The following is a 12,257-nucleotide window of genomic DNA, read 5'->3' on the forward strand; positions in this document are numbered from 1 at the left end:
TAGGATCTTTTTGTTGTTGTTTTATTTTGTTTTAGTTTTTTGAGACAGGGTTTCTCTATGTAACAGCCCTGGCTGGCCTGGAACTCACTTGGTAGACCAGGCTGACCTTGAACTCACAGAGATCATCTTCTGCCTGCCTCAGCTTCCCAAGTGCTAAAGGCATATTCCACCTTGCCTGCCCACCTGGGCTTTTTTGTTTTTGTTTGTTTTGGATGAGCTTCAATCTCATTGTGTGTGATGGGTCTGCTTAAATTCTCCCTCAGGGCTTAATTTTGGGCTATAGCCGAGATGCATTTAGAAATAGGCATGCATGTAGAGTTAGAGAGATGTCTCAGCCATTAAAGGTTAGGCTCACAATAAAAAATACAAGAAATACATATGCATGCATATATAGGACATGAAAATGAAGGCGGGCTCTTTGGGAAAGGAAGGAGACCCACAGGAGGGAGGGTAATGAGGCATATGAGCAAAGTACAGTGATACGTATATATGAAAATGTCGGGGCTGCCTGTGAGGCTCAATTGGTAGAGTGATTGCCCAGCAGTTACAAAGCCCCAGGTTTGATCCCCAGTTCCACGTGAATTGGGCCTGGGATCTCACATGTGTAATGCCAGCACTTGGAAGATGGAGACAAGAGGATCAGAAGTTCAAGGCCAGGCCTCAGCTATTTAAGACCTTGGAGAGAGAGAGGATTGAACCAGAGCGTTGCATCTGTGAGGCCAGTGTCCCGCTGGACTGCATCTAGAAACAGTAGATTAAGGAGAACCAAGTGCTGCCAGCAACACAAACTGCTTGGGAGCAGCATTCCAGCCAGGAGGGAGGAATTCCACAGATGCCCGAGGCGGAATCTTGCTCTCAGTGGTCGGCCTGGGCACGTCCTGCCACTCAGAGCCTGCAGCCTGCCCACATAAAGGCAAGGGCCAGGCCCGGTGACACAACCCTGTAATCCCAGGACTTGAGAACTAGATGCAGGAAGATCAGAAATCCAAGGCCAGCCTGTCTCAACAAAACCAAAGAAAAAGAGGAAGTCTGGGACTAGTGAGTGTGGCTCATGGTGGTGCCTGTGCCCAGCATGTACCTGGCCCTTGGTTTCATCCCCATAACTCAAAAATAGAGGTTGCAGCTTCTGGAATTAAAACCCCGGCCTCTGGTTTCCTTTCCCAGAGGCTGGTCTTGAAGCATTCAGAGCTGCCCTTTCTGGGCATGGCCCCCTGACTGGGTGGAGCCCATTTCAGCTTGCTCTCAACTCTCAACAAATGGGAGGGACCCCAGCTCTCACTGGGCAGGGACTGGCCCTTCTTGACTGAGCCTTGTTGCTATAAACAGCCACCCTTTCAAGGAGGCTCGAGATTTTTTTCTTGATTAACAACAAAAGGCCATTGCTGTCCTCTGCTCCGAGCCACCCCGCTGGTCCAGCTCCTGGAGAAGATGCTGGGATTAGCAATTATTTGGGACTTGAAGATGCCAGGCCCAGCATTGCGTTGAGACCGGTCCTTCTGGATGTTAGTGCTCCAGCCAACAGAGGCAAGCTTGTTAGAAATGCAAATTATCAGACACCACCCTTGACCTAACCAGAAACTCTGGGGGTAGGACACCTGCCTGCCATCACCACCTGTCCTTGTGGAAGTCCCCAGGTGTCTCTGATGCACCCTGGAACGTGAGAGCCCCGCTTTGTTGAGACCAGCTGGTGCAGTTGGTCTAGTGATCTGTCACTGTAGGCACTGAAAGTCTTCTGGGTGGGGGAGTGGAAACAGTCTAGTTATACAGTTCCTGCCTCGCCCTCCTGAGAGCTGTGATTACAGGGATGTGAGCCACCACACCCTCGCTCAAGTCAAGGTGTCCCGGAAACCTTCGAGTGCCAAGCAAACAGTGATGGTTGGCCACCAGGAACTTTGGGTCTTGTGTTTTATTGGGTTCCGGGCTAGTTTGCTCTTTGTTGCTATGATAAACACCATAACCGAAAGGAACTTGGGGAAGGTTTGTTTGGCTTACACGTCCGCATCCCAGTCCATGATCAAGGGAAGCCAGGCAGGAATCTTAAGCAGGATCATTAGAGGAGCCTCTGCCTCCCGACTTGCTCTCCGTAACTTGCTCAGCCTGCTTTCTTATACAACCCAGGACCACCTGCCCAGGGGTGACACTGTGCACTACATGCTAAGCCCTCCCACATCAACCATCTATCAAAAAAAAAAAAAAATGCCCCACAGACATGCCCACAGGTCAGTCTGTCAGAGGCAATTCCTCAGGTGCGGTTCCCTCTTTCCGGGTGACTCTAGTTTGTCAAATTGACAAAAAACTAACCCAACCAGCTGCTGTGAAACCATTTCCACCCAAAAAATAAGAAAGAAAAATTGTTGCTTAACACAATTCATAATTCGCTCATGAATCGGCGGCAGCATGGCCTGGGCGAGCTCATCTCTGCTCTGCTTAGTGAGCACAGATGGCTGAAAGCTAGTGTGGAGTCACTGGAAGTCCTGTGTCCTGCGCTCAGTCCTGTGTCCTGCTTTCTGTTCTCAGGCCCCTCACCCAGACCTTGGGTTCTCTGGTTATTGGTAGTTGCACAGGGGTTCCCAGGTAGATGGACTTCAGATGTGGGTCCCCACCATCAGGAAACATCACACACAACTGAGTCACGAGCTCCCAGATCCAAGGGAAGGGAACTGACTCCAGGGTCTGTAGAAGACCGACTGCCCCATGTTGTGAGAAGTGCATGAGGAAGAAGAGTGGGTGCTGCTGTCTTTGGGAGACACGCTGTCACCTGTTTTCAGTTGGCCAGCATCCATTTTCTTTTCTCTGTCCCTCCTTCCTGGTCCTTTGAGTGGAGGGAGCGCATACAGTGCAGGATGTATTGAAACTGCAGCTGGGGCTCTGCAAACCTGGTCTCTGGTACTTGGAATCTGAGATGTTGGGAGAGGGACAGATGTGGGCCCTGCAGGGGGTGGTGGCTGAACAGCCGGGCTGGCTTTGCAGTTAGTGATTGCTGCTGTTGTTCCTTTCCTAGATACATAAGGACAAAGACACGACCCTTATGTGGGTGAGGACTTCAAGCAAAGCATGTTCGTCTCCGGTACCTGTACCCTGTCTGGTGTCCACTGAGTCATTCCATTTGGGGCAGGGCGATCTGTGGTATCATCCTTGAGTCTTCATACCTGACAGGGCGGGTCTTCCAGCTGGACCTGCATTTTCTGCGGTGCCCATATTCCCCACCCCTCCCAGATTTGCAGGTTCCCACTCTTCCTCTGTGGGAGCGCCTTCTGAACCAGTGCAAATTAGAACGAAGTTGCAGCTCCCCTGGGATGTCGCAGTCTGTGCCACAACCTGCATTCCAGCCCCATCTCTAGCCAGGACACAGCCTATGTAACCATCCACAGCCACCATACTCCCCAAGTCTCAATCTCTCGGAACTATATGCGGCTCAGCCAGGTTTCCCAGGAGCAGAGGGGTCAGACCTTGTTCACTCTTCTTGGGAGTCGGCCTGGGAAGATGATCTTATTAGCTTTGATGCCATCTAGTGGACACATTTGGGCCTGCAAGCACTTACTTGGTCCTACATTCAGCCTCATTTCCCTTTCTACAACCTTCATTAAGTTTATTTACTTATGTGGGGTAGAGGCACTCACCACTGAATGAGTAGAGGTCAAAGGACAACTTGTAGATGGTTCTCTCTTCCACTGTGTGGGTCCTCAGGATCCCACTCAGACCTTCAGGATTGGCAACGTGTAGCTTTACCCATTGAGTCAACTTGCTGGTCCATTGGTCAGGGTGGGTCCTTCCTTTCCTTCATCTGTCCTTCCTTCCTCCTCCTCCTCCTCCTCCTCCTCCTCCTCCTCCTCCTCCTCCTCTTCCTCCTCCTCTTCCTCTTCCTCTCCTCCTCCTCCCCCTCCTTCCCTCCCTCCCTTCCTCCATCCTTCCCTCTTTGAGATGAGGTCTCAGTATTTAGCCCAGGCTGGCCTCACATTCATGATCATCCTCTTGAGTGGTAGGATTTCAGAATGCTACCACACTGTGCTATACTTTGAATTTTTGAGACCCCAGTCCACAGTCCAGTCTCTCACCCAGGATGCAGCTCACCACACAGTACCAGCTGCCTGGCCAACACCAAATCAACGCACCTTCAGATGGCACCAACGGAGCCTCAGATGGAGCCACTCACTCAGGCCCTGGACTTGCACTTAAATGTCTGTGCAGAATAGCACCTAGGATGAGCATTGGTTCACACCTGTAATCTCAGTGCTCTGGAGGCTGAGGCAGGAGGGTAGAAAGTTTGAAGCCAGCCTTGGCTACACAGTGATGTCCTGTCTGAAGAAACAAACAGCAGACAAAGAGTCTCTGTTGCTCTGTAGCAGAGGGAAGCCACACAAATGTATCAAGTGCTGACGTCCATCCTGTGGTACCCTCGGCTGCACTGAAGACACTTCTACCAGTCACACTGAAGGACTATATAAACTGGGCATGGTGGCTCACGTCTGTAATCCCGGCCTTCAGGAAGCTGCAGCAGGAGAATTGCCTTGAGTTCCAGGCTACTGGGGCTACATAGTGAGTTCCAGGCCAATTGGGGCTATGACACTGTCTCCCCTTTCTCTTCTTATTTATTTACTTTTTGTTTTTTGGTTTTGGGTTTTGTTGTTGTTTTGGTGGGGTTTTTTTTTTTTTTGGTTGTTTGTTTCTTTTAGATAGGGCTTTTGTTTTGTTTTTTGAAACAGGGTTTCTCTGTGTAACAGTCCTGGCTGGCCTGGAACTTGCTTTATAGATCAGGCTGGCCTTGAACTCACTGAGATCCACCTGCCTCTGCCTCCCAAAGTGCTGGGTTTAAAGGCATGCGCCACTGTCCGGCAGACAGGGCATCTCTATGTAGCCCTTCCTCTCCTGGAACTCACTGTGTAGACCAAGCTGGCTTTGAATTTACAAAGATCCCCCTGTCTCAGTCTCCTGAGCACTGGGACTAAGGGCGTGCGCCACCACACCTGGTGCCATCCACACTTTCTCTGAAGTTCTGAGTAGTTTCCTGAGCATCTCATCTGCTTCCCACTGCCCAGACCTCTGGGAGCTGAAGCCCGGTGTGTGGCCCTTCCTGGTGTTACGAGTGACATGGGTGAGGAACGCCATCTGGTCAGTACAAAAGGCCACAGGCCACATAAGCAAGATAAAGCCGTCTGCATGGCAGGAGCTGCGTCAGGACCAGCACTTGGGATGTGACTCCACAAAGGCAGTTTCCACGCAGTGGGAGAAAACTGTCCTGTGCTATGTCCCAAGGTCGTTGGGGACCCAGGAGCCCAGTGGCTCTCACCTGTGCTGTCCCAGGCTTTGCAGACTGTGATGATTATTTTTGTGTCAGTGTGAGAAAATACCTGATGGAAACAACTTAAAGAATGAAGGACTTATTTTAGCTCACAGTTTAGAGATTTCCACCCACGGTCCTTTAGTTTATCAATTCTGGGTCCCAGTGAAGGCAGAGCCATCTGGGCAATGGGCAGCGTGCAGAAACAAGGTTGTTTACTTCTAGGTAGAGGGAAAGTAGAGACAGGAGGGGACAGGGACTCTGTATAACCTTCAAAGGCACCCCACCCCAAGTAACCTACTTCCTCTAGTTACACCCCACCTACTAAAGATCCCACTGTCTCCCCAGAGAGCACCAACAGCCAAGGACCAACTCCAGCACTCGATCTAGAGGAGACACCTTGCTGAGTGGGAGCCACGTTCCCTCCAGAAGCACGTCTGGGGTAACTGGAAGAAGTGCACACGCCCGGCCCGTTTCCTCATGGACATGTGCTGGGGACAAGCTGACTGGACGCCACTGTCACTCTAAATGTGTGGTTCTCTCTGGAGCTCATTTCATGCAGTTCATTCTCAGAGGGGCTGCCTCCTCCGGAGACCACCACAGTCTGAACGATGCCGTCCCATCAACAGTACTTGGCATCCTTGTAGAAGAGCCAGAGGTTGGAGGAAGCAGCCTTTTGTCCTCACCACCCCCACACATGTGAAGACACACAGGTGTCTCCCCTGGAGGATGCACCACCACCACCGCCACCACTGTAGGAAGGGACACAGAGCCTCCCCAGCTCCCAGGTCTTGATCTTGGCCTTCCCAACTGCCAGAACAATGGTTTGGTTTGGTTTTGAGACAGGGTCACATAGCCCAGGCTGGCTCTGAACTTACTCTGTTGCCAAGGATGACCTTCATCTTCTGATCCTCCTGTCTCCACCTGCCCTGCGCTGTGCCTGTCAATGTGCACCATCATGCCTGATTTTATGCCACCCTGGGGAATCAAACTCAGGGCCTTTCTGCATGCCAGACCCCCACTTCACCAACGGAGCTACACTTCCTAGACCCTCAGCCTCCAGACCTCCGAAAACAAATTTCGTTTATTTATGCAATACCCTATCTCCTCAAACTCCTCTCCACCTAACCAACCTTCTTTCCAGGCATGCAAGGTGGAATACCTGCTCCTCCCAGGGACTCCCCTTGCTCCGTGGGCCTCGAGGTTCCTGCAGACTCAAAACATCCATCCTCCCCACCCAGCTCTGGACTCCCCTTAGCTCTAGAGCTAAGGACTCAATCAGGCAGCAAGTACTTTATTTTTATTTATTTATTTATTTATTTATTTATTTTTGGTGGGGGGGGGGTTCGAGACAGGGTTTCTCTGTGTTGTTTTGGTGCCTGTCCTAGAGCTCACTCTGTAGAGTAGGCTGGACTCAAACTCACAGAGATCCGCCTGGTTCTGCCTCCGGAGTGCTGGGATTAAAGGCGTGCGCCACCACCGCCCGGCCAGCAAGTACTTTAAAGGGGACTCTATTGAGGCTCCCTCCCCATCTAGCTCCCTTCTTTCGAGGTCCCCAGCAGGTCCAGGACGAAGGACACTCTCCCTGCAGCCCGCTCCCCACTCCCCCACCTCCTGTCCTCTCTCCTGCCCACCCCCCCATATCCCGCTCTCCCTCCCGCCGCCGCTGCAGCACATGGGAAGTTGCCTGGGTCTGGCTGTGTTAAGGGTCTCAGCGCAAGGTCCCAGCGTTGCGCCTGGGTAGAGAGGCCCTCCCAGGTTGCCAGGGCAGCACAGCGGTGTCTGAGCCACATTTCCAAGCAAAAACCCGAGAACCGAGTCTGTATTGATCTGGAGCCTCCGATAAATTCGGTAAACAAGGGCGAATTTGAAAGGCGGGGAGAGGATCAGTCACTATCCATGTCCCCTCCAGTGACTGGGGGCTCTTTCACTCTGGCCGGCTGGCCTCAGGCCTCCCACCCAGGGTGCTCGGCATCCGCAGCACGGAGTGGGAGGGCGCGACACCAGCACAACAGCCACCATTTCCGCTGGGTGCGCGGTCCCCGCCCGCTCCTCCCGGGGCACAGGCCTCGGGGGCACTCCTCGCCCATTTGGTGGTCCAAGTGTTCCCCCGCTGGCTTCCAGGAACTGAGTGTCAACGGAAGCGTGCTTCCTTTCTGCAAACAAGGAGTGGAGACACAAGCACAGGGTCTGCGGATCTGGGTCACCCCTCCCTTTGCGGTCTGGCGATTCTGAGCCCCAGGCTCGCCAGATGGACACCAGAGGGCGCACGAATGTCGCCACGAAGTAGGACCTCCGCCCCGGGCATGGGACGCAGGCCCCAGGTGCTGCAAGATCAGACCCAGACCGGCCGCACGGTGCCCCTGCACAGGGTGGCCAATCAGATCCAGACCGGCCACATGGTGCCCCTGCACAGGGTGGCCAATCAGACCCAGACCGGCCACATGGTGCCCCTGCACAGGGTGGCCAATCAGACCCAGACCGGCCACATGGTGCCCCTGCACAGGGTGGCCAAGTTATACTGGCACTGTGGAGGGGCCGAGGTGAGGACCCTCTCCAGGACCCGAGCCAACAGGGACCACCAGCCTGGGAACCCCATTGGGTCACTGTGTGATTTCACAAGGGGCTGGCCCTTCTTGAACTGGGTCTCTGGCCTGTGACAGCCAGCACCGCCTGGGTGACAGTACTGTACCATTCCGAGGCTCCCTCCAGGAGGTAGAGTGGAGGTGGCCTGGAGACCCTTGAAGGCTCTCTGCCGGGACTTAACGAGGGCCTCTTAGGTATCAAAGAGGGTGGGAGCGGGGAGCCTCTGGGCTCTAGCGCACTCCTCCGGCTGAGATCTTGCCCCAACATATGACAACCACAATCCCGAAGCCCACCCTCCTTTTCAGTAAGAGTTCTGTCCTGCCCATAAGCAAACCTGCATGGTAAATAATAATAATAATAAATAATAATAATAATATATAATATAATATAAAATGTCTCGGAGAATAAGGTGCAGGCAAAACACTCTCCCATCAGCCTAGGGATTTGGATATTAGTTCTCATGCAAAAATCACTCAGGTAAAAGCGCTGCCGAGCTGCTGTGGTTGGAATTAGTGTACCCCAAGTACGGAAGGCTTGGTCCCCGTTTGGTGCCACTGAGAGGTGGTGGAACCATTCAGGGGGGGGGGCAGTGATCTGGACCCCGAGAATCGGGTCGTGGGATCCCATCCCCCTCTTCCCTAGGACATGATTGCCATAATGGACCACCACAGGCCCAAAGCAGCTGGGTCAACCGACCGTGGACAGAAACCTCTGACGCTGTGAGCCAAAGGGAACCTTTCCTCTTACGGGGTGACCGGCTCAGGAAGCTAGACACCGCACTGCAACTAACTCATCTACAAGGTAGAGCGCTCTGTGCCGCAAAGGCTGCCCTGGGCCTGGGTAGCTCCCGTTCCCTCTGATCTACCCTAGCACAGAGTCAAGTTTCTGTCCCACCTAGCCTGGGGCTCCTACAGCTGGGCCCCTTCCTGCCTGGAGCTCTCCACTCCTAAGGTAGATTTTTGTTTTGTTTTGTTTTGTTTTTCGAGACAGGGTTTCTCTGTGTAGTTCTGGAGCCTGTCCTGGATCTCACTCTGTAGCCCAGGCTGGCCTCAAACTCACAGAGATCCACCTGGCTCTGCCTCCCGAGTGCTGGGATTAAAGGCTTGCACCACTGCTGCCAGGCTAACATAGATTCCTGTGGCTGATCTGTGGGGCTCAGCAGCAGTTGACCACTCAGAGGATCATGATGGTCCTTCAGCCTCCCAGACTGTAACTCAGGCCTGATGTGGGATTCAGGCTTCTATCACTGCCTGCTCAGCTTGAGGCCTACTTCCCATCCCCAACCCCACCCACACTTGCTGACAGCGTCACTCAGCCCCGTGGGGCACCTCTCTGGGTCCTGGAAGATAGAGGACATGGCAGCTCAGCTTCATGCCTCCGAGGGAACGCCTGGCCGCCACGTTCCCTGCCCATCAGGAGAAACCACTGTTGTTCATTTTCACCACCTGTAAATCCTTTGAAACGTTGGCACTTGGAAGGAGGGGGCGGGAGTATCCAAAATTTAAGACCTGTTTGGTAGAGAATTCAGGGCCAACCTGGACTAGGAAAGATCCCTGCCTTAAAAAAAAGAAAAGAAAAACTAAGGAACGTGAGACTCAAAAGAAGCCCTTGGCTCCAGGAATCTGGTCTTGCTAGCTGAACCCAAATTGCCCGCAGAGGACCTTTCTTGAGAAAATATCACTGGTGACCCAGGAAGGGAAGATTTCAAGTTCAAGGCCTACCTGGGCTAGACAGGTAAGTTGAAGGCCAGTTTGGGCAACTTGGTGTGCGCCTATCTCAGACGTGATGGGTGGTAAGAAGACTCTTGTAGCGGCCCTTGTCACCAAGCCTGAGTGCAGTCCTCAGAACTGACATGGTGGAGAGACCCAACGCCCTCAAGTTGTCCTCTGACCTCGTCACGGATGCTCTGGCAGACACACGCATACACACACGTACACATAAGTAAATGTGAAGGAAAAAAAAGTCAAAGAAGCTGGTGCTGGGGTGTAGATCAGTGGTGGAGAGCACTTACCTAGCATGTGTGGGCCCGGGTTCCACCCTTAGCACTGGGGTGGGGGTGGGGGCTGGAGCGATGTCTCAGCACTGGGGTGGGGGTGGGGGCTGGAGCGATGTCTCAGCACTGGGGTGGGGGGGGGCTGGAGCATGTCTCAGCACTGGGGTGGGGGGTGCTGGAGCGATGTCTCAGCACTGGGGTGGGGGGTGGGGGCTGGAGCATGTCTCAGCACTGGGGTGGGGGTGGGGGTGGGGGCTGGAGCGATGTCTCAGCACTGGGGTGGGGGTGGGGGCTGGAGCGATGTCTCAGCACTGGGGTGGGGGTGGGGGCTGGAGCGATGTCTCAGCACTTGCTGCTCTCACAGGGGACCCGAGTTAGGTTCCCAGTACCGACATTAGGTGGCCTTCACTCCAGCTCCAGGGGTTCTGACACCCTCTTTCGGCCTCCTTGGGCACCTTTACACACACACACACACACACACAATTTAAAATGAAAAAAAAACCAACCTTGATAACCTTGTGACCTATGTAAAAATAATCTCCTTTTAAAAAGACTTATTTTGCCGGCAGTGGTGGTGCACGCCTTTAATCCCAGCACTTGGGAGGCAGAGGCAGGTGGATCTCTGTGAGTTCGAGGCTAGCCTGGGCTACAGAGCGAGATCCAGGACAGGCACCAAAACTACACAGAGAAACCCTGTCTCGAAAAACCAAAAAAAAACAAAAGACTTATCTATGTGACTAGCTGCTTCACGTTCCTGTGCTGACCTTCCCACAGGGATGGACTGTAAGCTGGAATTGTAAGCTGGATAAACGCTTTTCTACCTTAAAGTCGCGCTCATGATTGCCTTTATCACAGCTGTCCAAAGGAAACTAGAACAGTACTTAAACGCCGCTTCCTCAGCTGGGGTGCACACCTACCGTCCCCGCTCTTAGGAGGTGGAAGTAAGGGGGTCCGAAGTTTAGTGCCATCTGCCGCTAGTGAGTTTTGGGCTAGCCTGAGCAACATCACACCCTATCTCAAAACCAAAACCAAAACCATGATCTCTTTCCTGAGAAATGCATACTCACCCTGAAGTGTGTACACTTAAGCACCCTAGTGCCTTTTGCTTAAAATCATCTTTCTTTTTCAAAAATATTGTGTGCATGCATGTGTGTGTGTGTGTGTGTGTGTGTGTGTGTATACACATGTGCCTGTGTTTGTCTATGTGTGTGCCAGTGTATGTATTCCTGTGTGTGCCAGTGTATGTATTCCTGTGTGTGCTTGTGTATGTATATGAGTGTGCTCCATGTGAAGGCAGAGGACAACCTTCCAAAGGTAACCTTTCCCTGCCACCATGGGTTCTGAGGACTGAAATTAGCTTGTCAGGCTGAGAGCGAGTGTTCTAACTGCTGAACCATCTATCAGCCCTATGTTCTTCTGTTCTTTTCTTTTTTAATTTATTACAGTAGTTACCCAGCAGGGGCAATACCATGATCGAGAGGGTGGTTTTTCCAGGGTGAGGCTCACACTTCGTACTCCGGTGTGCTGACTCCTTCAATTTCCCCAAATGCAGGTAAGTTGATTGCATCATTTGTGGTCGTGGAGAACTGTGTTTGTGTTCACACACACACACACACACACACACACACACACACACACACACAGGAGAGATGGCTCAGTGGTTAAGAACACTTGCTGCTCTTCCAGAGACCACTCTGGTCAAGCTGTTCACAACTGCTTGTAACTCCAGCTCCAGGGAATCTGATGCCTCTGTACTCACATGCACGTGTGCACATGCATACACACTGGAAAAAGTAAGATAACTATTTTAAAATTTTTATACCCTCTATTTATTGCGTGCATGCGTGTGGTTGTGTGTGATGAATGTGTGTGGGAATGTGTGCTACCGCTGAGTGTGAAGCTCAGAAGACATCTTGCAGGAGTCAGTTCCCTCCCTCTACCGTGTGGGTTCCGGGGATCAAGCCCAGGCCGTCAGACGTGACGTCACGTCACGCTCCTGTATCCGCTGAGCCGTCTCACCTGCTGCCTTTGTGAAAATTTCAAGTCTTCAAAGCCCGTGGACAAATATAGCTCGCCCCAAGTCAGATGAGGAAAAGGTAGAAGCCAAAGACAGAGGATAGCCCACTCCCCTTCCACACAGGAGCGGCTCACCCTCCACAGCCGTACTTGATGTCTCCTGGAGAAAAGGCAGCCCCTCCACCCCCAGGAGGGTAGAGGGAAACCCTGGGGGGCCTGAGGGGAGGACCACTCACCCTGGGGGCATAAATGGAGGTATGCCATACAAGGCATTCAGTGTGTGGCTGGCAGCTGATTGAGAACTGAGATCTGGGTGAGCCAGGGCATGAAGGAAAAAAAAAACCCTCTCTAGATCACCTCAATCTGATAACCTCACAGGCCCTA

General features: G+C 52.7%; 1 non-coding gene across 1 annotated transcript; it reads left to right on the forward strand.

The window, feature by feature from the left end:
• Positions 1-11,301: 11,301 nt before the first annotated feature.
• On the forward strand, positions 11,302-11,464 carry LOC128110218 (U1 spliceosomal RNA). Its single transcript, XR_008218170.1, has one exon. It is a non-coding gene; the product is annotated as a U1 spliceosomal RNA (small nuclear RNA).
• Positions 11,465-12,257: the final 793 nt, after the last annotated feature.

Source organism: Peromyscus californicus, unplaced genomic scaffold (genome assembly GCF_007827085.1).
Source record: "Peromyscus californicus insignis strain IS unplaced genomic scaffold, ASM782708v3 Scaffold_14__1_contigs__length_90479793_seg_2, whole genome shotgun sequence".
Taxonomy (NCBI): Eukaryota; Metazoa; Chordata; class Mammalia; order Rodentia; family Cricetidae; genus Peromyscus; species Peromyscus californicus.